The sequence below is a fragment of the Oryctolagus cuniculus genome, chromosome 15 (genome assembly GCF_051225735.1).
Source record: "Oryctolagus cuniculus isolate XC-2025 breed Fujian yellow rabbit chromosome 15, ASM5122573v1, whole genome shotgun sequence".
NCBI lineage: Eukaryota > Metazoa > Chordata > Mammalia > Lagomorpha > Leporidae > Oryctolagus > Oryctolagus cuniculus.
Window position 1 is genome coordinate 83173683 of NC_142881.1, and position 27517 is coordinate 83201199.

The 27517-nt window shown below is 43.1% G+C and overlaps 1 long non-coding RNA gene across 1 annotated transcript; it reads left to right on the forward strand.

The window, feature by feature from the left end:
• Nucleotides 1–26487, forward strand: LOC149122127 (uncharacterized). Its single transcript, XR_016221148.1, has 5 exons — nt 1–277; nt 2189–2272; nt 5976–6058; nt 12976–13065; nt 26262–26487. It is a non-coding gene; the product is annotated as an uncharacterized LOC149122127 (long non-coding RNA).
• Nucleotides 26488–27517: the final 1030 nt, after the last annotated feature.

A 27517-nucleotide genomic window follows, 5' to 3' on the forward strand; every position in this document is an offset into this window, starting at 1 on the left:
GGGATTGGTGGAAGAGGACTATAAAGGAGGAGAGAGACAACATGCAAGGGGAACATCTAAGGGGAACATCCGGATAACATCTGAGCAGCCCCCAAGAGAGCCGGCCGGCGGTGTGCCACTCCCCCACGGAAGTGGGGAAAGTGGCAGCGGGGCCCACCCCTCCACGGAGGTGGAGGGACGGCAGCCAACCCGGGAAGGACCAGCAGCGAACCCGGGAAGGGCCCAGCAGACAAAAGAACAGCGCAGGGTCCACGAAGAGGGGGAGCGACAGAGAAAGGTCTTCCTTTACCATTGGTTCACCCTCCAATGGCTGCCGCAGCCGGTGTGCTGCGGCTGGCGCACTGCGCTGATCCGAAGGCAGGAGCCAGGTGCTTCTCCTGGTCTCCCATGGGGTGCAGGGCCCAAGCACTTGGGCCATCCTCCACTGCACTCCCTGGCCACAGCAGAGAGCTGGCCTGGAAGAGGGGCAACCAGACAGAATCTGGCGCCCCGACTGGGACTAGAATCCAGTGTGCCGGTGCCACAGGCGGAGGATTAGCCTATTGATCCGCGATGCCAGCCTTCATTTTTCTTTAAATGTGCTTTTCCTTCATAAGACTCTCCCCCCCCCCCCCAGGTGTTTGCCCTTACTTTTTGGAGATTTTTTGGTGCATTCTCTTAAAATCTTTTCCTATTAACTAACTTCTGTGTCATTTTGCCATTGGTGTCTGCTGTGGGTGAATTGAGGTTTCTCCCTAGGTGTTGAGTAAGTTTGAATCATGTCTTAAACACTTGAACAGTGTTATGGGATTCTAGATCTTGTTTAAAACCTATGGAGAATACTGAGTTTCAGACCGCAAGGTTTAACCAGCAGCCTTTGGATTGTGGTTTCAGTGGCACTTCTGCTTCCAAAGCCTGTGCTGTGCCGTGCTGTTCAAATCGGTTTCGAGTGTGTTCCTGCCAGAGGCTGGTTTCCGACCTGGTCATTGGTCATCATTTATTTTTCAGTCTTTGCAGTGCTATTTAGCAGCAAGTAAGTGCTGCTCAGGTGTGGCCCCTGGAATCGCCATACAGGTTCATGGAATCACTTTCCTGAGTCCTGGTGGTTGACTGTTTTCCTGATATCTTCTGTTGTGTTGGGCCCCTTTTTTCTTTTCTTCTGCCTCTAAGACTGGTTTTTCATTTTTCCTGTTCTGTTATATACTTCCTAAAACTAATGCAAAGCAGTGCATGTTTGCATTGTCTGTGATTCTGTGGAGTTCCTGCTGTCCAGTGCCAGGTGTACCAGTCTTTTGCATTCATTTGAGAGGCAGAGAGGAAAAGAGAGGGGGAGAGAGAGAAAGAGAGAGTTTTTGTCTGTGTTGTTCCCCAACTGTCCACAATGGCCTAAGCTGGGGCCAAAGCTCAGACTTGGTAATTCAGTCCCTGTCTCTCATGGGGGTGGTAGAAACTAATCAGTTGAGACATTACTGTTGCCTGCCCCAGAAGTTTGGTTATCAAACTCAGGTACTCAAATATGGGATGCAGGCATTTTAACTAATAACATAACTGCTAGGCTGAGCGCATGCCCCAGATGTACCAGTCTTAAATGTAGACCCTGAAATGTCCATGCATGTGGTTTACGTGCTCACCAGTCAGTGTAGACGGAACATTTCCAGCTTCCTGGTAAGTTCCCTCATGTTCCCCCTCTCCCTGCATCAGCCACTCTTCTGATTTCTAGCACCATGTCTGTTCTCAGACTTGTTATAAACAGATCCTGAAAAGGGTGTTCTCACGTATCTAGTATTTTAGTCAAGGGATTTTGTGGCCCAGCCTGGTGTATTATTTAATATGACTGTTTCTGACTCTGTTACACTCAAAACACCTAAACCAAAGCAGATTCAGTTTTTTACTTTATATTTTTCTTAGCTGTGAAAGTCTTAAAATTCTTTGAAATTTTCCATATTCCTTTTCCCAGTCATTCAGTGAGTGTCTCCCTCATTCACTTACACTGTGTCTGTTACTTATTCTCACAGGTTCATCTTCTCCCAACTTCCTTTTCCTTCTTCCACACTTCCTTCTGCCAGCACAGAGATGAAAAGGAGAGTAATAACTTCTTATATCCTATTTGTTCTTTGCCATGCTAGCATTTAGTTTGGGAAAATTCAGGTTGAACCGAGTGTCTGTAGTTAGGGTACTAATGGGGTGTTTTCTCCCTTCTTTCTGACAGCATGATGGAAGTGGTTCATTACATGACATTCAACTATAATTGCCATCCAGTCCAGAACCAGAAGATGGTGATCAAATATGTAAGGTAATCAGGCTAAATATTTCAAATGTTTTGAATATTAAAATAATAAAGCTATAACAATGAAAGTGTTTAATAATAAGGATGTTGAAAACTTAGAGATTTACTTTCTGTAGTATTTCAAGTGTACATATAAAAACTTAGGGATTTGCATTTTTTAAAAGATGTATTTATTTATTTAAAAGGCAGAATTAGAGAGGGGGAGAGCAAGACTTCCATCTCCTGGTTCACTCCCCAAATGGCCTCTGCAGCCAGGACTGGACTAGGAGCTTCATCCAGGTCTCCCATGTGAGTGGGAAGGGCCCAAGTACTTGCAATGTTTTTCACTGCCTTCCCAGGTGTATTAGGGAGCTGGATCAGAAGTACAGCAGCCAGGACTTGAACCTGCACCCATAGGGGGATGCCGGTACTGCAGGCAGTGCTGTTAACCTGATGTACTACAGCACCAGCCCTGAAATTTGCTTTCTTGAGACTTGCTCTTAACTTTTGCTACTTTGTTAAGTTGAAATCTCTGTGTTGTTTAATTTGAATTTATCCGTTGGATAATTAGTATTGATTCAGAATCCTTTTCCAAAAATCATCACTTTTTACAATTTTTACATACAGCTTCCAAGAAAAATTAAAGTGGCAATTAAGTTTCACTGCATATCTCATTTATCACAACGTTGAAAGATACTAGAAGATACTAAAAATGAGATTAACTTTATTAGGCTCATGTTTTCCCTGTGTTTCTTGTGTAGATTTCTCCTGCCTTTGAATATTAAGTTTATAACTTTATTTCATTCCTCTGTAATTTTTACTGTCATGATTTCACATGTGACATATATACCTGATAACATGTAAAATTTCTTTCTTTCTTACTTGGTGATCCATCTTCCCACTAGACATATTCCTACACTACCTGCAGCTACCTCCAACAATGTATTTAAAACTCACACATATTCCTCTTTGAACATCTGTGTCCTCCTGTACTCGCCATTTCTTTTGGTGGCACAGTTTTTCACCGTGTCCCTAAAGTTGTAAATAGGAGTGTCTTGACTGCTCCTCTGTGCCTTTCTCTCTCATGCCGTGAATTGTCAAAATCTCCACACTTTGATTTCTCCACTTCTATCTCTGTTATCACTCTTTTGGGTTAGGTTCCTCTGTCATCTGGAATAATAGAGTATTTTGATGACACGTTCCCAGCCCAGTTTTGTTGCTTTTGTTGTCAAATTTGTTCTCCAAATGCTGTCAGTGCTGTCTGAAATGTAAATCTACCACTCCCTGGCTAAGTCTGTGCCCCATCGTTATAGCCCTCTGTGCTGTGTGGCCCTTGCCTGGTTCACAAACCTACTTGTGCCTCACTCGTCACCAGCCTTTGTGTGACCACATCACTGCTTCTATTTCCCCAGATGTGCTCTGCTTGTCTTCCCCTCTGTATTTTTGTAGAGCATTCAGAATCCCTTCCTGCTGCGTCCTCAGAACCTTCTGCTCATTCCTTTAAGACCCCACTGGAGTCACGCATTTCCTGACATGTCCTCCCCTGCCCATCTTTATGTGTAGTCTTACAGCAGTGCCTGCATGTAGTAAGTGCTGCGTAAATTTTGTCTTAATATTCTTACCACATTGTATTTTGATCTCATATTTTGAGTCCATTTCTGTAACGTGGGTAGAATCCACAACTATAGAAATGTTGGCTGTGTAGTGTTCCATCAGTTTGCTCTATTGGGTTTCACTTGTTCCCTTATGGGACAGTTGTAAACTTGTAAACTTTCAGGTAGTATCTTGTTGATCTTTTCACACTTGGAATCATTTCTTCAGCATAGATTCCTAGAAGTGGAGTAACTGAATCAGAATTGCAGATATTTTTGTGATTTTATACATATAGGCATATGTTTGTCTAGAAAGGTTGGTTGCTTTGTCTATTGAGTTGCTACATTTTTTCTCTAATCTTCTTAATCACAATGAAAACCCCCCTCCAATTTAATATCTATAAAATAAGTGCTTCCAGTATTTTGTTTTTCTAAAACAAGTCAAATAGAGCATTTTTCAGATTACATGTGTGTGAGAACTATTTGTTGGAATCTTGACAGTGACCTTAGGTGTTTGAGCTAGCTTCTGGTAGAATTGCGATATAAAACTTTTGTCACATTTGCATAGGTTTTACAAGGCTTTAACTTTAATCAGAAAATTAATTGTATAGATGAAAGCTTTATATAACAAATACATTTATGATTTCTTAGTAAGTTTGTTTGCTACATAATTTAAACATATTCTAGATAAATCCTTGAAAATAGGTCTTTTGTGATCTGTAATCCATCTTTTGTCTAATTTATGAATTTTTAGAATTCTTAAACTCTTTCAGGTCTTTTTTTTTAGTGATATAAAAGCTGTCTTTCCCAATTATACTGTCCATAACATTTTAAAATATTTTCTGACATGTTAACACCTTTGTAGGATGTCTGTTTCTGAATTTTTGTTTAGAGACTGCATTTTTTTAGGTTACTCCCAGTGTGTCTGGAGAAGATGACATAACTTTGCTTAGTAACTACACCATTGCCATTATTTGCTTGCATGTTTCTCTGCCTGGAAAGATGTGGTGTATCATCTATATATAAAAAATCTAATCCCTTGCTTAAACTACTTCCTATTCTGAATAAGTGAAGAGAAGTTCTGAATAAGTGAAGAGAAGTACTAAAAATGGGCTGCCTGTAGGGTAATGATACTTCACACTTGTAAAGGTGACCAGATTCCTGTTTAGCTTGACATGGGTTTCCATTTCACAGTATTGGGCATTTCTCGTTGATGAACTTGACAGACTATTTTTTTCTCTTTGACTCAGGCAGCGCTGTTCAGGAAAGTGGTTCATGGTCAACTCATCTCGTTTATTACTCTTCAGGCATATTTATCTCTTTGGTGATTGCTGAACCAGCCATGAAATTCCACTGTGTCTTTAATTATACTATTTCCTCTGTCTGTTGTGCCCTTCATTTTCTCTGAGAGGCATCCTTTGAAATGTTAGCTAAAGTTACAGTTCTGTATGTGACAGATTGATTCTATGACCAGGATCCCAGTTTCCTCATGTGTAAAAGGAGATAATGGTGTATACCTCAAGTGACACAGTTAAGATCAAGTGCCTAAATACTTTCAAGTGCATAGTTTCTAACACCCAATAATTACTGAGTGAATGTTAGCCTTTACTTCTGTTGCTGTTCATCGTTTACATGTCAGACTCCATTAGACCATTAAATGATGATTTTGTTTTATTCTTTCTTTAGATTTATTTATTTGAAAGGCAGAGTTACAGAGAGAGAGAGAGGGAGAGACAGAGATAGAGAACTTCATCAGATGGCTCACTCTCCAGATGGCTGCAATGGCTGGAACTGGGCCAGGCTGAACTCAGAAGCCTGGAACTCCATCCAGGTCTTCTGTATGGTGCAAGGGCCCAAGCACTTGGTCCTTCCTCTGCTGTTTTCCTGGGCACATCAGCAGGGAGCTGGATTGGAAGTGAAGCAGCGGAACTTGAACCAGCACCCATGTGGGATGCTGGCATTGCAGGGAGTGGCTTAAAACACTGTACCACAACACCGGCCTCCTATGACATTCATTTTAATAAAAGATTTTTCCCCTTAAATGAACAAATAGATCATTTTCTAGTCTTTGTCATTGATGTAGTGCTCTTTAATAAGGTATTTTAAATGCCTTATCTTAAATTTTTTTAATATTTCAGAATGAAGATTAATTAAATGAAATTAAACAACTTAAAGAAGAAAGAAAGAAGATGAAAAAATCCAACTATTAGAACATCAGCTTGTAAGTATGATAGTGTAATATATAAAATGGAGACTTTTCAAACTGGGAAATACATCCTTTTCATAAGACTGTGATCCAGAATTCAAGTTTGACTTTATTTTTGGCTCTCATAGTTTCACTATTGCATTATTTGTAGATTATATGCATTCTAACAAAAGTATGTGCTGTAACCTTCATTCTAAATATTAAGTGTTCAGTGTTAAAAATTCTTTGTTGTTCCATTTTCAGTGGCATCTGTTTTGGGGATTTATAAATTTACCAAATATGTTCATTTACTAATACAGGGTAGACGACTTTGCTTTAGAGATAAGGTTAAAGAAACAAATCCTGGGAAGTTGAGAACAGGACATTTCCTTTCTCTGTGAGCAAAATGAGACTGAGTATTCAGGCTTAGGCATCGGGATAGCTATCAAATATTTATTCCCTGTGGGTGATGTTGAGTGATCCCTTAGAGTTTGTCTGAATCTTTGTACAATATTCAATGTTAATCCCATGTAAAAACAGTATATATACTGTCTTGAATTTAATTTAGTTTAGCTTGCAATAATTTAAAAAGCTAGGATAAAAAGAACGTAAATCAGAAAAATCATAACCATCAAGAAGATCTTTATTAGTCATCAAAAAATATCTTGGAACAATGAAACAATTCAGCCATATGAGGGGTTAATCTCACTTAGAACATAAAGTATATATGATACTCCCCTCTGAGCTGCTGAGGCCATGTAGTTATTTCAGCTATTATGATTAAGAATACAAAGAAAATGTGTGAGTCCAAGTGAAGAACATCTAATATTTCAGATTGAAGTCCTACTGATACAGAATTAAAAAGGGGAATAATAAGACCTAATGTTTATGTCTCAGTGGTAAAGACAAGGGAGCAGGTGTTTAGCCTAGCAGTTAAGACTCCTGCATCTTACACTGGAACACCATGATTCAATTCTGGACTTAGTTTCCTGTCGGTATATACCCTGCGAGGCAGCAGAGATGGCTCAGTTAGGGTCCTGCCTCCTGTGTGGAAGACCCTCATTGTGTTCCCAGCTCCCAGATGTGGGTCCAGTCCATCCCCAGCCATTGCACACATTTGGGGAGTGAACCAGTAGATGGAAGCTTCCTCTATGTGTCCATCTGTCTATGTCTCTCTGCATCTCAAAAACAAAACAAAAAGCTATAAACTAAGAAATAATCCAGTTTTTAGGGAGAAAGTAAATATGTAAATTAGGAAATTAAGTTAGCTTCAACTTTGTCGCTCCCCCTCTTCGTGGAGGAACGACACAGGACCCTGCTTTGTTCTTTTGTCTGCTCGGCCCTCCCCGGGTTTGCTGCTGGTTCTTCCCGGGTTGGCTGCCGTCCCTTCCGCCTCCGTGGAAGGGCGGTTCCCCCTAGCCACTTTCCCCACTTCCGCGGGGGAGCGGCACACCACGGGCCGGCTCTCTTAGGGGCTGCACAGGTGTTCCCCTTAGATGTTCCTGGTGCATGTTGTCTCTCTCCTCCTTTATAGTCCTCTTCCGCCAATCCCAACTCGGCTGCCCACACGCCGAGTACGCTGCTCTCCTCCAATCAGGAGCAGGATCAGCTCCTGGAGGTCATCACTCAAGTTGGCAAGAGGCAGCTGCGTAGAAGCTGTTTTCTCCTCTCCCAGCGCCATATTGTGGGAGAGCAGATGCATAGAATAAGTCTTAATTACAGTAACTTAGTCTAGTCCGAGTTGCTCCCCACAAACTTTTGCAAAAAATGTATTACAGAGCACAAGAAATTGTTAGGTCTAGTACACTTCAAAAACAGGTCATAATCCTCATAATTAATTTCCGGATAGTTCTATCTATATACAAAAGTACATTTTCAGTCCTTTAACATCTTAAAAAGTATGCCACATAGTTATCTGTCTAAAAATTACTTAATGCATTGCAAATACTTGAGAGAGAAATTGGAAAATAACACAAGAATAGGTAGCAAAGATTTAAATGAATAAGTGGTGTAATGAAATCATCTTTAGAGAAACTAAGTGGGCTAAACCTCTGAACAATTGATTGGAGAAAATTTACTGCTCATTATTTTATCTGATGCAATTATATATCATTTGAATGTTGGAATTTATAAATCTTTTAAGTTCTGAAATTAAAATAATTTTTACTTAAAAAATTTGAGTTGCTATTTTTGAGAATATATTTAGACTAAATTGTAAAAGTTTAAGGTAGCAGAAAAGGAGTAAACTGAAGGAAGTCAGAAGTATTGAATGTTTTATCATCTACAAATGAACCCTTAGACATTCTTTTTAAAATTATAGTTAGATAAATTGTAATAAACCTTGTGACATAGTTTTTTCTTTTAAAGATTTATTAATTTATTTGAATGGCAGAGTTACAGAAAAGGGAGCAGGGAAAGAGAGAAAGAGAGAGAGAGAGAATCTTCCATCCACTTGTTCACTCCCTAAATGGCTGCAACAGCCAGTGCTGCTCTATGCTGAAGCCAAGCCAGTTGCCAGGAACTTCATCTAGTTCTCCCATGTGGGTGCATGGGCCCAAGCACTTGGACCATCTTTCCAGTCATATTCCCAGGCATATCCCAGGGAGCTGGATAGGAAGTAGAGCAGTCAGGACAAGAACTGGTATTCACATGGGATGCCAGCATTGCACGCAGAAACTTTACCCCCTACACCACAACACTGGACCCTGTGGCATGCTTTAGAGTAACTACTAGTAGGTTGAAAGACTCTGTCTTGGAGAATACATGAAAAATTAGAGAAAACAGAAAAATGAGCTAATTTAAATAAACTGAAGGGGAATTGTGGCCTCACATGCACAGCAAACTTTGTGAAACTTGGCAGTTCCTGTTCTTGATTCTAGAGACTAATGTTGGTACAGTTTGTCTCCATAGATTTACAGGGCTGGAGAGGATTTACTGCTAGTCATTAACAGCAGTGACGTGCTGAAGCAGACATCTTATTAAATGAGTTTTAAGGAGAAACATGTCCTTTTTGCAGTAGGGCATTGGAAGTCATTCAGGAAGATTATAAAGGTATAATGTTTACCTCTGAAACTCTAGAAAATCACTTGTTCAAATCAGAAGAATTTAAAAGTTATAAACCATTGAAAGTAGAGATTTGTAATAGCACTTTTTTTTTTATTTTTTTGACAGGCAGAGTGGACAGTGAGAGACAGAGAGACAGAGAGAAAGGTCTACCTTTGCCGTTGGTTCACCTTCCAATGGCTGCCGCAGCCAGCACTGCAGCCGGTGCACTGCGCTGATCTGATGGCAGGAGCCAGGTACTTATCCTGGTCTCCCATGGGGTGCAGGGCCCAAGCACTTGGGCCATCCTCCACTACACTCCCTGGCCACAGCAGGGAGCTGGCATAGAAGAGGGGGAACTGGGACAGAATCCGGCGCCCCGACTGGGACTAGAACCCGGTGTGCCGGCGCTGCAAGGTGGAGGATTAGCCTAGTGAGCCACAGCGTTGGCCGAAATGTAATAGCATTTTCACATGATCAAAAATAAAATTGCTCTTCTATTTAAAATTTCTTTCTTTACATCTTTAGGTTACTTTTTGTAAATGGGGGAAAAGGCACAAGAAAAGCCATTAATAGGAGTCAGATGACATTTCTTATCTCTAATAATTTTTTTAATGACTTTGGCAAATTCTGTTACCTCTTTAGTGCTTTATCCAGAATGCAAAGGTTTTCTTGATGATTTCAAAGTTTTCTCCTTCCAGTTCTATACTCCTATGCTTTCTTGTCATTTATAAGGTATACATTCTTTTTTTAAACTTTTATTTAATAAATATAAATTTCAAAAGTACAACCTTTGAATTTTTCCCCCCATAACCTCCCTCCCTCCCACAACCATCCTATCTCCCACTCCCTCTCCCTCTCCCACCCCATTCTTCATCAAGATCAACTTGGTACATACTAAGTAAACATTTCAACAGTTTGCACCCACACAGATACACAAAGTATAAAGTACTGTTTGACTAGTAATTTTACCATTAATTTGTTTAGTACAACACATTAAGGACAGAGATCCTACATGGGGACCAAATGTACAGTGACTCCCATTGTTGATTTAACAGCTGACACTCTTATTTACAATGTCTGTAATCACCGGAAGCTCTTGTCATGAGCTGCCAAAGCTATGGAAGCCTCTTGAGTTCACAAACTCCAACCTTATTTAGACAAGGCCATAATCAATGTGGAAGTTCTTTCCTCCCTTCAGAGAAAGGTGCCTCCTTCTTTGATGGCCCATTGAGTAGTCTTGGTGGGAAAGGTATACATTCAACTGTAACCTATGTTTGCATGCAAACTTTTGGAAAAATAAAAAGTATAAAGTGTTGAATTCATGTTTACGTGATGCAAGCTGATATAAAATTATATTACAATGCTCTGAGAATTTAACTGAAAGGTAGAGAGGTTTGACTATTCAAATCTTATTCCAAAATGCTAAGGATTCTTGTTATTTTCTCCTCAGAACACTAATTAAATAATAATTTAGATGTATTTGTACATTGAAACCAGCATAATTTTGTGAAATTACTAGTGTATAATTTTAATTATGGAGTCATAGAAAGTGAAACTCAGGTTAAATAGGCTAGAAGTATCTTTGAAAACCCATGCTAGACTTTGGTTCGAATCTTGCTTTTGAAACATAGCTGTGTTCTCTTAAGGAAGGTATATAATCTCTCTTGAGCCTTTCCTGTAAATGGAAATAATAAAAATACTGATGCTAGAGGGTTGTGGGAGTTAAATGAACCATGGCCTAATGCCTGGCCCAGGGGTGTGGGATAATTAGTAACTCTTACTTAATGGCTTGCTCCAAATGACCCAGCATAAATCAATGCATGTCTTAGAATGTTTTAAATCCCTAACTAAAAGTGACTTAAAATACAAGAACATTTGTAAACTAAAATAACAAAGTGTATAGGTCTCATCCACTTCCATGGTTACTTATTGGTCATTTGGTTAATGGTTGAAGTTCTAGGTTGGCTTTTCTAGAATCCTTGTGGCTTTCTCTTCCTTTGTAGAAAGTCTTTTTAGCTGTAGGTGTCACATTCTCACAGGGTAATACTCAAAGGTGGGTGCAGAACCCATTTTCCCTAGTAGATCCATTTAATACTTGTGTTTAAAATGGACATGCTATTTCTCAGAAATACCTCAGACTTTCCTCCTGTTTTATTAGCTACATTTGAGTTCCTTATCCCTTCCTAAGCATACATTGGTTCAGAGTAATCAAGATCTATTTCCTTGGAACAAGAGGAAAGACGTACTTCCTCAAAGAATACCATGTGAATACAATCTGTCAGCTATTACAGAAAGCAGGTGGAGAGGGAGTGATTTGGGCAGTTGGTTTACATCTATTGAAATGTTACTAAAAACTAGGCTTTTCCAATTATGGAAGATTCAAATGTCTAGTATAACTCAAATATTACTCTCCACATGTTAGCAAAAAGGATATTATCTCTGGAATTGTCATAATCAGGATGCAATAAGTCATGAACCTGCATTCTGATCCGTGTTTTATACTTCTTCTCCTCTTTACATACCTCCCCTATATGTTACAAATTAAGTCCTAATACAATGAATTCCAAGAGACTTAGTTGACTTGCATTTGTAGTAGTGAGTTTGGTTTCAGCTTAAAGATAGAAACTGTGTAATGTAGAGATTTTTGTTTATAATTGGATTTTATTTTCCATAGGAGATTGGAATAATATGAGTACAATTATGAAAATTTTTAATATTGGTAAATATTTTTAAAATAGGAATGTGTAATTTCAACTTGATGTAGTAATCAAGGATTTCTTAGGTTTTTCTATGAGAAAGTGTATTTACCTTCAATGGGGTTGCTTAACAAATAATTTGGTTACATTTCAGCTTTACATAACAGTGAATTCTCATTTTCCATCTTTTCATTGTATTTGATGATTTGAAAGCACCAAAGTTTACACAGTATGTACACTGTGTGTTGTATAACTGAGTATACTTTGAGAGGCATCACATGTAGAGAATTCATTTGAGAATTGAGAGGGACAGATGGTCTTGTGGTCTTGTCAAAGGGTAGAGACGCTTCAAAAAATTATTGTCCAGTAAAGAGAACACATCATTTTTTTTTTGACAAGCAGACTGGACAGTGAGATAGAGACAGAGAGAAAGGTCTTCCTTTTCCATTGGTTCATCCCTCAATGGCCGCTGCAGCTGGTGTGCTGCGCTGATCCGAAGCGAGGAGCCAGGTGCTTATCCTGGTTTCCCATGCGGGTGCAGGGCCTTCCCAGGCTACAGCAGAGAGCTGGACAGGAAGAGGAGCAACTGGGACAGAACCAGCACCCCCACTGAGACTAGAACCCAGTGTGCCAGCACCACAGGCTGAGGATTAACCTATTGAGCCGCAGCGCTGGCCAAGAGAACACATCATTAAAGAGACTTGGCAACATTGCACATATGAATAGGTAGTCTGACTTATGGATTGGTGGTATTTAGTAGCAAGTAGATTACCATCAAAAATGCATTCAAGGAGAGTGTACAATAATGACTACATAGCAACATAATCATTTAGAAAACTATAAAATTTGCATTTGTATTCTTTATATACTGTGTATCACTATATATATATACACATAATACTGTATATATTTTTAGCACATAAGTACACACTGTGTGAATTTTATGTAATATGCTTTTAAACAATTTAAGAGATTGCTGAGGGTAGTTGGACTGTTTGAAATTCTGCTCTCACTGGTTGACTCAAACCCAGTCCCTGAATAAGATGAGAGACTACTGAGTAAAGACTGATATTTGCTATAAAAGTTTAGAACCATTTTGTAATGTGTAACTTTTTTCTTGGTTTGTTTGTTTTTACCCCCTAAGAGAGCCCCTAATGACTTTGTGTGTGTATGCAGAATGAAACCAATGTAAAAATGTGTGTTTTTGTTCAGGCAACTCCGTGTAACTGCCACCAAAAATCTAAAGAGGAAAAATGCACTTATGCTGACAAATACACCCAGACTCCCTGGAGAAGAATTCCTGTGAGTAACAAATGCTCTCACCCTCTTCTCCTGTCATTTGCTATTTAATGTTTTGTTTGCTTTTCTTACTCATAATCACTAATAATTTTGAATCTGCTTATTGCTTTTAGTTTTTTTCTTAGGCAAGTTGTTGTTTTTCTAGTCTCTTAGATGTGAATATGCTGCCTTCTAAAGCTTCACTTGTATGTCCTGCACAAGTGAATGTGCCTTTAATAACTTCCATTCTGCACACCGTAGCTCATTTTATTTGAATGTCTTCTCTCCTGTCATTGCATGTATCTATGAGAGTAATATTTGTAGAAGCCCTACAATAAACAGAAGTCCCATATGCAGCTGTTGCACCTCAACAACATGCCACATTTTAAAAATATATTATGTTAAACTTGTTGAAGTGAAATGGACACTATGAGAAACAGTGACTTGATCAGCTCTTGTCCTGACGGTTGATGTACAATGTAATACTTTATCCATTTTAGTATTTTTTTTTGTTCTAGTACCATTGGTTGAACTCTGTAATTAACACACAATTATTCTTAGGTGTTTAAATTTTAACTGAAAAGTGATCCCTGTTAGGAATTTGGAAAACATTATGCTGAGTGAAATAAGCCCATACCAAAGGGACAAATACCACTTATTCTCCCTGATAGGTGACAACTAACTGAGCACCAAAAAGGAAACCTGTTAAAGTGAAATGAACACTATGAGAAACGGTGACTTGATCAGCCCTCACCCTGACTGTTGATGAGCAATTAAATATGTTATCCCTCTTAGTATTTTTTGTTTGTTTGTTCTACTTAATACTTTTGGTTGAATACTGTAATCAATACACAATTCTTCTTAAGTGCTGAAACTTAACTGAAAAGTGATCGCTGTTAAATATAAGAGTGGGAATAAGAGAGGGAAGAGATGTGCAATTCAGGACATGCTCAAGCTGACTTATCTCAAACGGTAGAGTTAGAAACATACCAGGGGATTCGAATTCAATCCCATCAAGGTGGCATGTACCAATGCCATCTCACTAGTCCCAGTGATCAATTTCTGTTCACAATTGATCATAATGATAGGACTAAGAACCAAAGGGATCACAGAAACAAGAATAGTGTCTGCAAATACTAGCTGATAGAATCAAAAAGGGAGAGAATGGTCCAACATGGGAAGTGAGATACACAGCAGACCCATAGAATGGCAGATGTCCTAAACAGCACTCTGCCTCAGAATCAGCCCTTAAGGCATGCAGATCCGGCTGAAAAGCCCATGAGAGTATTTCAGGCATGGAAAGCCAAGACACTCTGTCCAAAAAAAAAAAAAAAAAAAAAACTAAATGAAAGATCTCCACGAGTGAGATCCCAGTGGAAAGAATGGGTCATCAAAGAAGGAGGTACCTTCCTCTGAAGGGAGGAGAGGACTTCCACTTTGACCATGGCCTTGTCTAAATATGATCAGAGTCGGTGAACTCAGGGGGCTTCCATAGCCTTGGCAGCTCATGACAACAGCCTAGGGTGATTACTGATGCCATAAACAAGAGTGTCAATTTGTTAAGTCAACAACAGGAGTCACTGTACACTTACTCCTCATGTAGGATCTTTGTCCTTAGTGTGCTGTACATTGAGATTTAATGCTATAATTAGTACTCAAACAGTATTTTTCACTTTATGTTTCTGTGTGGGAGCAAACTGTTGAAATCTTTACTTAATGTATGCTAAACTGATCTTCTGTATATAAAGAGAATTGAAAATGAATCTTGATGTGAATGGAAGGGGAGAGGGAGTGGGAAAGGGGAGGGTAGCAGGTGGGAAGGACATTATGGGGGGGAAGCCATTGTAATCCATAAACTGTACTTTGGAAATTTATATTCATTAAATAAAAGTTAAAAAAATATATTATGTCAGCAAAGTTCTTTTTTGCTGAAACTCTCAAAGTATGTTTTAATATTTAGTCAAATGAATGTTGACGGTATCAGGAAATAATGAATGGGAAGATATAGGCAGTAAAGATTATGGTTTAGAAATAGTTGGCTGGTGCCATGGCTCACTAGGCTAATCCTCCGCCTGCGGTGCTGGCACCCCAGGTTCTGTTGGGGCGCCAGATTTTGTCTCAGTTGCCCCTCTTACAGTCCAGTTCTCTGCTGTGGCCCAGGAGTGCAGCAGAGGATGGCCCAGATCCTTGGGCCCTGCACCCGCATGGGAGACCAGGAGGAGCACCTGGCTCCTGGCTTCAGATTGGCACAGTGCGCCGCCCACAACACGCTAGCCATAGCGGCCACTTGGGGGGTGAACCAAGGGAAAAAGGAAGACCTTTCTCTGTCTCTCTCCCTCACTGTCTAATTCTGCCTATCCAATGTGTGTGTGTATATATGTGTGTGTGTGTGTGTGTGTGTGTGTATACACATATATATATATTTTTAAAAAAGAAATAGGGAATGATTTCTCCTAAAATGTAGAGTGTCTTGCATTCCATACTTTCTTGGTGTTTTTCAAAAATGTTTATAAAAATGATTTAGGACTAATGAATAACCTGACTGTCATTTAATCTGAGTTCTTCAGAACTTAGTTTGAGATGTGCTTAAGCCAGAGAATCATTGTCTAGTCAGTCATCTCATTTTATTATATGGAGCCAGGTAATAGACGTCTATTTCTTGTTAAGAAAATGCCTACTAAGCCAGCCTTTTTACCCACTTGTATTTAGCAATGCATCCTAGATCATACATGAAAAGGGAAATATAATGTTTAATGCAATCAGCAAACCAGTTTATAAAACTCAACTACTAGCTTTCAAAATTTATGAGTTATTTTGTTTCTTTTTATCTATTAAGTATTTATTTGTATGCTCGGTACAAGGTAGGAATGTAAGAAATTATTCAACAGAAGTTCAGTGATCCTGTCTCATCCCCAATTTTTAGGCTCTTGAAGTAGAACTGGGCAGGGAACTATGCAGACAAACCAGAGTTCCATTCACAAGTACATTTAAAATGAAGTGGTAATGCATTGATTCGAAGTGCTGCAACTTGCAGAAGCTTCAAAGGGTGTGGAAGTCTAGTTGAAACAAGGAGCTGGAGGAGAAGGTGAAGCCAGTGTTTGAATATGTAGAAAGCAAAAGATGCCCACAGAGATGATGTAATATCAAATGTGGAAACAGATCTGCTTGGAGATAGTTGCAAAGTAAAAGATTGTGACTCTTGTTTCTGTACCAGGAGTGGGAAACGTTTTTCTGCCAAGGCCTATTTGGATATTGATAGCATCATTTGTGGGCCATACAATATGATCAACTTAAACTCAGGCTGCTACAGATTTGTAAATTTCAAGTTCTGCCTACAGCTGCCTTGGCAGGGCTAGACCAAGTGATTCTGCTTGCTTTATGTGGCCCATGGGTCAGATGTTCCCCACTCCTGTTCCCAGATGGAGATTTGGGCTTTCTGTGTTTCTCTTTTTTCCCTACACAATAGTTTGCACCTTTGGCTGTGTTGCCAAGTACGTGGCTGAGAAGTTCCATTTTGCCATTCTCCGTGGAAGTCTTTATAACCCTCTGTGATTCCTTCAGCCTCATTATTCTGGAAACTGGGTATTAGTCTACCTCTTCCCTAGCCAAAAGTGACTGGTTTAAAACAACCCTAATACCTATGAAATATAATCATCATGGGTGAAATATTTGATCATGGGTGAAATAAAGATAATTTCTCCAGCCCACCACCCATAAATTAAAAGAAGAAGGGAAGAAGCAGACAGAGTGAGAACAGAGGAAGAACACACAGCAGGCTCATGAACTAGCATTCTGCTAACATCTGATAGGTCCAGGAGGACAAAATTGGTAGAAGGAGTGTTCGGGGCCAGCGCTATGGCGCAGTGGGTTAACACCCTGGCCTGAAGCACAGCATCTGATATGGGTGCTGGTTTGAGATCCGACTGCTCCACTTCTGTTCCAGCACCCTGCTAATGGTGAAAAACAGCGTGCATGGAAGACGCCTGTGGAACCAGAGGTGGCCATTCACCAAATTAGGATCACCCTGACCAGCCGCAATGTCAAGTCCCTGGAGAAGGTGTGTGCTGACTTGATCAGAGGAGCAAAGGAGAAGAAAAGCACCAGTTCGGATGCCTAACAAGACACTGCAGGCTGGTGCCGCGGCTCAATAGGCTAATCCTCCACCTAGCGGTGCTGGCACACCGGGTTCTAGTCCCAGTTGGGGCGCCAGATTCTTTCCCGGTTGCCCCTCTTCCAGGCCAGCTCTCTGCTGTGGCCCGGGAAGGCAGTGGAGGATGGCCCAAGTGCTTGGGCCCTGCACCCCATGGGAGACCAGCACCTGGCTCCTGCTTTCGGATCAGTGCAGTGCACCAGCCGCAGAGTGCCAGCCATGGCGGCCATTGGAGGGTGAACCAACAGCAAAGGAAGACCTTTCTCTCTGTCTCTCTCTCTCACTATCCACTCTGCCTGTGGAAAAAAAAAAGACACTGCAAATCACTACAAGAAAAACCTCTTGTGGTCAAGGTTCTAAGACATGGGACTGGTTCCAATATGCTTGTGTCTTTCCAGAGAATGCGGAACAGCCCATTTGGGTACCAGCCAAAAACATCAAGCCTGCAACTGACAGCCAACCAGAACCAGCTGAACAAGACTGAGAGTCCGCCTTGTTAGTGGATGCACCTGCCCTATCATGCTACCCTGAGAAACTGCCCATAGCCACATCCATTACTGTTTTATACCCACTAGTTCTGGTCAGCCACTCAAACGGCCCACAGCCTGTGTGCAGTCATGCCATCCTGATTACCATTGTTCCTCATTCCTACCCCCATCTGAGCAAGTACTCCTGTGGTCTCCTATTTTGAGTGCTGGTCAATGACGGGTAAGATCCCCTGGGGGACAACCTAAGACAGGCACAGCTGCTTATGGAGTCCACATGGAAATGGAGTCAATAATGGTATGGCCAAGAATCATACCTCCCATTGCTCAAAAATAAACAAAAAGGGGGAAATGTGGTGGAATGAGAAGGCCATGACAAGATGGCCACTGACAACAGAAACTGCCTGGCAACAGACTGTGATTGGATGGCTTTGGAAACTGGCTGGCAACAGGATGTGATTGGTTAGGGCATAGACCACCCCTTGACCAGATTGGCTGCCTTGGCTATATAAGCTACTGTAGCATCTGAAATAAACGAGTCTGCAGGCTGCTTGCCTCAGGCCTGCTTTCACCCAATTCCCAGGGTCTGTGTGGTGACTCCGCACCTCTTGCCCCCACCATGCTCCTCCTCCCAGAAACAAATCCACAGCAACAATCGTGGGTGAAATATTTGATCATGGGTGAAATAAAGATAATTTATCCAGCCTGCCACCCATAACAAACTCAGACTTCAGCTTTCCATGTTATCTGTTACTATAGGAACCACCTCGCTAAATGCTTTGAGGCAATAATATCCAGGGAAAGTAAATGGCATATTAAAATTTCTGTAATTAGTAGCTCAGCTAGCATTTTAAATTTAGGACTTCTGACAGCTAGTCCCAGATCCCCTTCTGCAAAAGCATCCTGAAAAGCTTCCAGGATGAGAGATTTGCGGATTGAAATGGGATGACTTTCCATGTAAAGGAGCAGGACCAATAAAGAACAAGTAGGAAGATACAGTTGGGCAATAGTAATTATCTGATAGTGGCTGGAACACAGATGTGCATTTAGGGAGAGTGGAAGTTAGTGTTAAAGCTAGTTTTTTTAAGGTTTATTTATTTGAAAGGCAGAGTTACAGAAAGCCAGAGGCAGAAAGAGAGAGGGAGAGAAAGTGAAAGTCTTCCATTCCACTGGTTCACTCCCCAGTTGGCCACAACAGCTGGAGCTGAGCCAACCTGAAGCCAAGAGCCAGGAGCCAGGAGCTTCTTCCAGGTCTTCCATGCAGGTGCAAGGGCCTAAAGACTTGAACCATCTTCCACTGCTTTCCCAGGCCATAGCAGAGAGCTGGATTGGAAGTGGAGTAACCAGGACTCGAACTGGCGCCCATATGGGGTGCTGACACTGCAGGCAGTGGCTTTACCTGCTATGCCACAGTGTCAGCCCCTAAAGCTAGTTTTTAAAAAACATTTATCTTATTTATTTGAAAAGTAGGGTTACAGAGAAAGAGACATAAATTTTCCATGTATGGTTCACTCTCCAAATGGCTGTAATGATTGGGACTGAGCCAGGCCAAAGCCAGGAGTCAGGAGCTTCTTTTGGGTCTCCCATGTGAGTGCAGATCCTCTGTTGCTTTCCCAGGTGCATTCACAGAGAGCTGGATCAGAAGTGGAGCAGCCGGGACTCAAACCAGCACCCATGTGGAATGCTAGTGTCATAGGTGGTGGCTTTACCAGCTGCCTTACAGTGCTGACCCCTAAAGCTAATTTTAAGGTAGAATTCAGATGTTTAATCCAGGATTTACTGGAAAAGTAGTTTTGCTGAGTTGTATTGAGTTAAATAGTTATATATTTAATTATTTGAATGGTAATTATTAAATATTGGGCATATTCTCTGATTTTTTTCTTCTGTTCCTTGGGCTTTTGGGATCAGTGGGATTAATTTGAATGACATCATTTTTGAAATGACTTACTATATTTACAATGATTTTCTTTTCCCATTAAAAAAGTTACTCTTTAAAAAATATTCTTTTTTTTAGCAGTATTCTTTGTTAGCAGAAACCCAACATACCTTAAATATGCTTGTGATGAGGGGAATGTGGAGATGCAATGTCATTCTTTATTGGCAATGTTTAGTAATTTATGGGATTAAAACATGTTACAGTGAAAGTCCTGAAGTATAGTTTGTGCAAAATTTTGAATTTTGAAACTCTAGCTTAAGCCATGGAGAAAGTTGAAAATTATTATCTCAGTCTTGGTTGTCACATTTCTTATACTATACTGAAAAATTTGAGAGGCTGAGTTACAGAGAAAGAGAGAATGACAGAGAGAGAGGTCTTCCATCTGCTGGTTCACTCCCCAGTGGCCACATCCAAAGCCAGGAGCCAGGAGCTTCTTGCGGGTCTCCCACATGGTGCAGGAGCCCAAGCACTTAGGCATCCTTCTGCTACTTTCCCAGGCCATCAGCAGGGAGCAGGATCAGAAGTGGAACAGCTGGGACAAACCAGCACCCATATGGGATGCCGACGCCACAGGTGGAAGCTTAACCTACTACTCCACAGCACTGGCCCTTAAATGTCTTTCTTGACACTGTCTCAGTCATATACTGTAGAATCTTCCTCAGAGATTTGTGGGGTGTATTTGAGCATTTTCCTCTGAACAGTTTGTGGACACAAAAAAATCAGTTTGCGATGGAAGATAGCAAAAAATGGTGGAAAAGAGTTATTCCCTATAACATTTGTTGGCAGCCATTTAAGAGGTGGAGAGACATACCGAGAGAGAAAATAAGACTTGGCAGTCAGAGCCTGCCAGTGGAAGCAGAGTGGTCTACCGACAGCCAGAGGACGGTATACTGAGCCCAGTGTAGATTTGCAAAGATTTGTCCTTCCTTCTGTCCTTTTAAACACAGATAATCAGGATAGGCATTTGGCCTGGCATTTAAAACACTGGTTATGATGCCTGTATCTCATATCAAACTACCTAGGCTTGATATACATAGATCCAGATCCAGTTTCTGGTCATTTCCTGCTAACACACACCCCGGGAAGACAGTGGTGGTAATAGTTCAAGTAGTTGGGTTCCTACCATCCATATGGCAGACCTGGTTTGAATCCAGGCTCTTAACCCTCCCCTTCCTTCCCATCTGAAATATGGGCTGATAAATAAGGGCCTCCAAGCACTGCACTGAAAACATCAAGTAAGGCACCGTGGAACAGATAGCATAGACGGTATAAAAGAGTAAATATACAGGGCCGGCACTGTGGCACAGCCCATATGGGCACCGGTTCAAGTCCCGGCTGCTCCACTTCTGATCCAGCTCTCTGCTATGGCCCGGGAAAGCAGTAGGAGATGGCCCAACTCCTTGGGCCCCTGCACCTGCGTGGCAGGCCCGGAAGAAGCTTCTGCTTCCTGGCTTCAGATCAGCACAGCTCTGGCCATTGTGGCCAACTGGGGAGTGAACCAGCAGATGGAAGACCTCTCTCTCTGTCTCTACCTCTCTCTGCCTCTCCTCTCTCTGTGTAACTCTGACTTTCAAATACATAAATAAATCTTTAAAAAGGAGTAAATATACATGAAATGTGTAATATGTGCCATAGTGTATAATTTTATCCTATATTCTATAGAATATGGAAAACATGATATTAAGAAGTGGCAGAATATGAAGGCATCTTAGCAAGTTGGCAGAAAAATGAAATTAAAAGATAAGTGTAGGGCTGGCATTTTGGCTGCTCCACTTCCAATCCAGCTCCCTGCTAATGGCTTGGGAAGGGCAGTGGAGGATGGCCCAGGGGCTTGGACCCCTGCTACCTACATGGGAGACATGGAGGAAGCTCCTGGTTCCTGGCTTCATGACCTGGCTCAGCCTTGTCCTTTGTGGCCATCTGGGGAGTGAGCTAGCAGATGGAAGAGCTCTCTATGTAACTCTTTCAAAGAAGTAAATAAATCTTAAAAAAAAAAAAAAAAAAAAAACAAGTCTAGGGGCAACATTTGGCCCACACCCCATATGGGAGTGCCTGAGTGCAATCCTCAGCTCCAGCTCCCAAGTCTGGCTTCCTGCCAATGCAGACCCTGGGAGGCAGCAGGTGTTGGCTCAACCAATTGGATTCCTGCCATCTACAAAGGAGATCTGGATTGAGTTCGCGGCTCCCAGCTTCAGCCCCAGCCCCAGCCCAGCCCTGAGCATTGCAGGGAACATTTTGGGAATGAACCAGAAGATGAACGATCCCTCCCACCCTCCCTTCCTTCCTTCCTTCGTCTCTCGGCCTCTCAAATAAAATAAGGGAAAAATAATCAGTTCATTTTAGTGCAACACATTTTGAAACCCATGTATCATCTTTCATAACAGACATTTTCTGTGAACTTTTGGAAGATTTGTCATATAAATAGATTTCAATTTTTTTGCATTCAAATTGCCTTTTTTAAAAAACTTTTATTTAGTAAATATAAATTTCCAAATTACAGTTTATGGATTACAATGGCTTCCCCCCCCCCAATAAATTCCCTCCCACCTGCACCCCTCCCATCTCCTGCTCCCTCTCCCATTCCATTCACATCAAGATTCATTTTCAAATTGCCTTTTAACTCCACTTCCATGAGCAGTTTGGAGACCCCTCCCACCCAAAAGCCTCAGAACAGCGCCTGGCATGGGAAATACTTGCTACTCCCTGCTAGGCCATGGAGGGCTCCTGCTGGACTTGGTGAACAGCTGCGGGCTGGGCTGGGCTGGGCTGGCAGCAGCACTGTTCAGTGGAGCAGACACAGAGAGGAGAGTCAGAGGGCCCCGGCAGTGAGCGTGCAGAGCCTCGTGTGCAGAGTTCAGTCAAGTTCCCAGCAGCCTCCGTGAACAGGAAGGGGTCTGGGGGTTTCCTGGTGTCCTCACCCCTGCCTCCCAGTTCATCTCCCACTAGGCCCTCTACAGAATGGACCTGTGTTTTGCTATGGGCTCTCTGAAAGGCTGGGAAAGTGCTGACACACGTATTCATTTCTATCTAATGGCAGAGGGGCAGGGTTGCCCTGGTGCATGCTGGAGAGACTGTCCACACAAATAAACACCATCACCAGAGTTCTCCCTATGGAATGAGGGCACTCAGGGTCAGTGAGGCTCTAGCACAGAGCTGGGCTTCCAGGCTCCTCATTTGCCCACTGCCAGCTTCCTGCAGAGGGGACTGTGGAGAAGATTGGCCTGAACCATGGCTGTGTCTGCCATTCCTGGTGTGTCTCTGGCCAGTTCACTTACCTTTCTGTCAAATGGGTGCAAGCCCATGTAGGTGGCAAGGTTTTTGTGTGGACCAAATAAAAATAAAATATCTTGGACAATCATTTTCTCTCCTGCTTCTTACTGTCTCTGTCCAAGAGACATAACCCTTAGGCTGTCACATAAGCACACATATGCACAAAATGCATCCACAAGCATGCCCCACACACAGTCACACATATCAAAGCCCGTGTGCACACACACAGGCACGCAAGGCACTCAGTGCACGGATGCCCAGACATGCACACACACGAGTACTTCACAGAGTTGGTGAAAAAATGAAATCAAAAGACAAGTTTGCTTTGGTGTAAAAAGTTTTTGAAGTCCCTGCCATGCTTTCTTAGTATGCACTTTTCATGAACCTTTTGAAGACTTCTTGTATGCATGGGTCTCAATTTTTTTGCGTGAAAACAAACTTATCTTTTCATTCAGTTTTCCATGAACTTTTTGAAGTCCCTTCAGCACATGTGTGCACATCCATAGCCATGTTCACAGACACACATGCAAAGACACAAGCTTGCACACACAGGCAAACACATGCATGCATGTGCACACCCACATACAAACTCACACATGCATGCCCACACACATGCACACGCACCTCCATTGGCCTACTCAGCTCCCTAATCATGTCATGTGTTTTCTCGCTTGTGAGCTTTGGAAGCCTCTCTCTCCCCCCTCCTTCACCCCATAAAACCGTTCTGCAGGATCTACGTCAAATGTCACATCATCCGTGGGGCATTTCCTGGTGTCCCAGGCAGATCTGCTGCTTCTCCATGTCCCCAGGAAACCACAAGTGGACTGGGGGGATTTGTCTTACTCTGCTTTGATCTCCCTTTTTTTAAAAAAATATTTATTTTATTTATTTGAAGAGTTACAGAGAAAGGTAGAGACAGAGAGGTCAGTCTTCCATCCACTGGTTCACTCCCCAGAAAGCTGCAATGGCTGGAGCTGTGCCCATCCAGAGCCAGGAGCCTCCTCCGGGTCTCCCAAGTGTATGCAGGGGCCTAAGGACTTGGGCCATCTTCTACTGGTTTCCCAGGCCATAGCAGAGAGCTGCATCGGAAGTGGAGAAGCCGGGACTAGAACCGGCACCCAAAGGGAATGCCAGCGCCACATGCAGAGGCTTAACCTATTAGGCCACAGTGCCGGCCCCTCTCTTTACACTCTTAAAATTTACTGGCACCCACCAAAAGTTTTGTTTATGTGAGTTCTAACTGTTAATATTTACCACATTAGAAATTAGAGTAGAGGCATTTCCTGTGTATTTATTTATGAACTCATTAAAAATAAAATAAGCCCATTACTTCTCCCTACAAGCCTTTTTAATAACTATTTTCTCATGCAAAAATTTCATAAGCATGGCATTGCTTTAGGTTTTTGCTCCTTCCCCTAATGCCTGGCTGTTGAAGGACAGCAGGGCTCTCCTCTCTGCCTCTGCAATCATAGCAGTGGATTTGATAGGATAAAGTGTGCACCTGCCCTGTCAACCCTCAGCTCTATCCTGCACCAGGTCACTCCTGGAAAACCCACTGCATGCTCAAGTGACAGTGAGCGTGATGGAGCCAGGTTGTCCGTGAGCAATGTGATGGGAGAGTTGAGTTCACAGGTCCCCTGAGAGGGTCATGGTGAACTCTTGGGTCCCCGGGTCAGTGTGAGAAGCAGTGGATGAAATCAGATGGGAGTCTTGGTGTTGGATTGTTTCTCCCTCCAGTGGAGACTGACAGCCACCTTAGTCTTGACCTTGACCCTCCAACACTGTGGGCTTGTTGCTCTCTGAGGGGCTGATGAAGCTGCAGGCCCTTGATGTGCTGTGAGGCCCCTGAAGACTGCAGGGTGAATGTCCTCCCAGCCTTGTCCTGCTCACACTGTTCTGGTTACTTCCTCTTAAATACATCTGGATCACGTGACGCCCAGCAACTGAGCAAAGCTGGTATCTTTGGTCTGGCATTTGAGGCTCTCTGTCTTTCCAATAGTGTCTAGTTCTTGACTTCTCTGCCCCCCACTCTGGGCTCTCCCCAAACCAACCATGCACACCCTTCTCTTGTGCTGAAGGTCCTAGGCTAAGCCCCCCTCTCTGTACTGAGTCTGCTGCGCAAGGCCTGGGAATGTGGACTTGTGCATTACCACCTTGCCTTTGGGACAACTCCCAAGCATTCTTTGGATTTTGGACCCCACAGCACTTCTCATCCTTGGGCTGCATGGCCCTGCCTCCTCTTTCCTGCCACAGCCATTAAACATGCCCAGAGTAGCACTTTGCCCATCTTGCACAGTAATTATGCAATGCTTGTTAATGCCCCCAGTATCACACCTGAGTATTAGCTGACTAGCGTGAGCCTGTGCTGGGAGCCACTGCCCCTGGCAGAGCTGGTTCTGCACTGCCCTGTGATGCTCAGGGCAGGTGGAATTGCAGACCACAAGATGTCAGTGTTGTCTCAGCTACAGAGGAGTGGCCAGGGCCGTGGCTCCCATGCCTTGCCTGGCCTGGTCCTAGCAGAGCTGAGTGCTGCTGGGAGCTGATGGGGTTAGACAAACATTCCTCCAGCCACTGTCACTCGGGTGGGAAGAGAACCATAGGGTGAGGGTGGAACTCCATCAAGAGGGAGGCACCCGTAGGGGCTGAGCCGGTGCATGGTCTCAGGCTGCACTCCATGTGACAGATGGATTAACCAAGTTGGAACAGGTACAGAAAGGCCACTTATTATCCTGCCAGACGTCCAGCTGAAAGCACTATGGGGTCAGCAAGGGCCATTCAGTGGGTTTGGCAGAGCCAATTTTAAACAAAATGTGTGTGTCCACGCATAGTCTTTTGTCCAAGCTGTAAGCTAACATCAGGCAGAGTAGGAGCCACTGACTACTTTCCTCTGTTGTCTCAGGTGCCCATGGGAAACTGCAGGGGCTTGGTCTGTCCCGGCTCTGCACCCTCATGGTGGTGGGAAAGCTGAGGGGTGTCCCAGGCTTGTCCCAGCCTCCGAGCCTCACACTCCACATTTCCCCTGGCTGAGCTGCCTCAAGGAACACTGAGCCACCTGCTTCCCAGGTGCAGCTTCTGCCCTGTGATCTCTGTCTGCTGCAAGGCTGCCTACAGGTGTTTCTTCTCACCCTATGCGGGAGACCCAGATGGAGCTCCTGGCTCCTGGCTTCTGCCTGCTCCAGCCTCGGCCTTTGTGGGCATCTGGGGAGTGAATCAGCAGATGGAAGATCTCTCTGTCTCCACTTCTCTCTGTAACTAACTCTGCCTTTGAAATAAATGAATCTTTTTTAAAAAAGTTAAAATTGCTTTGAAAGAGGTTTTAAATGTTGAATGGCAAAAATCAATGCCCAATAAATCTAATTTTCCTCAATTTGTTTTTTAGGCAAAACTTTTGCTGGCCTGGATGCCGTCCGTGGACCTCTTCCATTCTATTCCAGATCCTAATGTGATATTTCCCAGAAGGCCCCTCACCTCAAGGTCTCACAGGTGCTGTGATTTTGTGCAGATCCTGTTGAAAACACCATTTCTGCAATAAAGTCTGGGGTGATTGTGTTATTTAAGATCTTCTAAAGGCATCACAGATGACTTACTGATTTTTTTAAATTAAAATTAAGAAGTGAAAGAAATCTCTGCAAGTATTTGTAATTCACCAGATGTGAGGACGCGGGGGCTGCTGAAGCAAGAGCCTCAGTGGGAGATGCTGGGGAAGGTTTTCAATGCAGAATCGATGAGGCATAGGACAGTCATGAAAAGGTGAATCAGGATCTGAAGCAGCCCTTTCCTCTGAGTCAGTTACACAGAAGCAGGGGAAGCATCCGAGATTTCACTGAACCGTGCGGCTAAGGCTGGGACTGGCAGTGAGGAGGGTGGGGACAGCAGAGGCAGAGGGACAGGGGTCCAGTGCCCATTGTCCCGGGGACTGGGCCAGGCACGCCAGAGTCACGGCTGTTCCCCTGTGCTTGAAATGTGAACACACGGACTTACCTCTGTGGCTGCGGCCCTAAGCTCTTCCCACCTAGCTGGGTAGACCCCCAGAGATGAGCCCAGGAGGCTCGCGTGGTGTTGGAGTACAGCCCACAGCACCACAGTGGTACTCACATGTCACCCCCTCGCCTGCCAGGGCTTTCTCAGAACCGGAGCGGTTGTCGTGCGTCTGGTTCCTATAAAGGCCCACATGGATGGGACAACCAGTGATGTCACACGTCACTTTATAGGGCAGAGCATGGCCACTCAGAGCTTAAGTCCCACAGGGTCACATGGCTGGTAGGTGTAGCAGCAGAGCCGGGAGTTGAACCGCAGGGTATGGCTCCGGAGGCTGTGCCCCTGACTCTGTGTTATGCTGAGTGGTGACGGCGCCATCGTCTCTGTGGGTGTGCACCTGGATCCTGAGGAGTGGAGATTTTCCAAGGAGGAAACATCAGGGTTTCACTTTCTGCTGGGCATGCAGTGCCCAGGAAGAGCTGGGTTACACCCTTCACAGGGGAAGGGCCAGGTGCTTGCCTGAGCCTCTGTACATGCCCATGGGGCCCACCCTCATCCATCCTTTATGGCTCTATTTCTGGTTGGGCCCACAAAACCTAGAGAGGACACTGTGTGTTACAGAGATGTGTGAGCATGTGGGTGCGTGCATGCGTGTGT